The sequence below is a fragment of the Haliaeetus leucocephalus genome, unplaced genomic scaffold (genome assembly GCF_000737465.1).
Source record: "Haliaeetus leucocephalus isolate CR32 unplaced genomic scaffold, Haliaeetus_leucocephalus-4.0 Scaffold656, whole genome shotgun sequence".
Classification (NCBI taxonomy): domain Eukaryota; kingdom Metazoa; phylum Chordata; class Aves; order Accipitriformes; family Accipitridae; genus Haliaeetus; species Haliaeetus leucocephalus.
Genome location: NW_010973092.1, coordinates 17,045,738 through 17,047,284, shown reverse-complemented (window position 1 = coordinate 17,047,284; position 1,547 = coordinate 17,045,738). Strand labels below are relative to the sequence as shown.

General features: G+C 52.8%; 1 non-coding gene across 1 annotated transcript; it reads left to right on the top strand.

Annotated features, from left to right (window-relative positions):
- Positions 1 to 1,239: 1,239 nt before the first annotated feature.
- On the top strand, positions 1,240 to 1,311 carry TRNAD-GUC. Its single transcript has one exon. It is a non-coding gene; the product is annotated as a tRNA-Asp (tRNA).
- Positions 1,312 to 1,547: the final 236 nt, after the last annotated feature.

Here is a 1,547-nt window from a genome sequence, read left to right as displayed (position 1 = left end):
TCTATGTCCATTTCCTCTGTATCAACTAACAAACCCCAAATTAATCTTGACACAAAAATAACAGCTCATTTCCCACCCCCGGCTCTATAGGTGCTGCCTCAGCGTGGTGATTTCCCCTACCTACAGCTGGACATGACTGATTAGGATGGGTGGGAGTCCCCTCTTGCCTGTAGCCCATGACAGTGGCACTAGGTGCTCACCCCATGTGGTTTTTAATCACGTAGACGTAGTGCTTGGGGACATGGTTTAGTGGTCGACCTGGCCGTGTTAGGTTTACAGGTGGACTTGATGATCTTAAAGGCCTTTTCCAACCTCTATGATTCTATGTTTTCCTTTAACTTCTTCAGCTCCTGTGAAATCTGGAAGTGAAGTCTCTTCTATTGAGTTTTCCCTGTATTCTCAGTGTGTATTTCCTAGTTTTCTGGAATTGGCAGCAGTTTGGATGGGGAGAGAAACGTTTCTGAATCTTCACCAAAAAAACCCCTTTTTTCTAACTTTTTGCTGTTGGAGATGGATCTTAATTCAGACTCTGACATGCTGCTTCCATGGAAGTGGATGCAATGCAGCATCACGTTCTTACATACATAAATGCAGTCTCCTGACTTGCTTTGATACCAACAGAGCAGTGATTGTGGACTTAGACTACTGCAATAAGTATTGGAGCTGAGCTTACCTGTTCTTTAAAGTGTATATCCTATAGACATAGTATGGATGTATATGTATGTGCGTGTGTACATTTGTAACGTAAATATTGAAGCCCGAGCTCAGCCCTTACACAGGAAGCTTTGTGGTGAGCACCTTTTCAGTTGAAATAGCACAGACGGTCTCAGCTCTGGACACAGCGGGTGCGAGCAGAGCTTGCGCACCGCAGAGAGGCCGAGGCAGGGCAAAGAGTCGCTCCCCCGGTATTTTGAGCGGCCTCTCTGTGCTCACAAGGTTGGATCGTTGCAGCCGGAGCAACCACAGTGGCCTGCAGCAAGAGAAGTAGAGGGACAGGAGAGAAAACTGCCGGCCCCCCGAGGGCATCAGTGAAGGGATGATGGCGGGATGATGATGGTCGCCGACGGTGGGATGATGATGGTCGCCGACGGTGGGATGATGACGGTCGCCAACAGCACGACGATGATGATGATCACCGACGGCAGGATGATGACGATGATGACAATGATGACCGGCCACCACTGCGCTCGGGCGCTGTCGCAGTGGCTCAAGTAAGGCAGTTGCAGAGGGGTCTCCCGCTCCTCGTTAGTATAGTGGTGAGTATCCCCGCCTGTCACGCGGGAGACCGGGGTTCGATTCCCCGACGGGGAGGGACCGTCGCCTTTTCCTCCTCTGCCCGGCCCCACGCCTTGCTGCCATCGGTTTTTATTTGTCCTTCTGTCTGTCCGGTAACGGATCCCGTGCGTGGGAAAGAGGAGAGCTGGGCGGGGGGGTGCGCGGGGAGAAGAGCGGCCCCTCGGGGGGGACCTGCGCTCTTCCCCACGCGTGCGAGCCGAAGGGACGGCGGGTGCCCGAAGGCGCGGAGGGCTTACTTCGTGGGGAAGAGA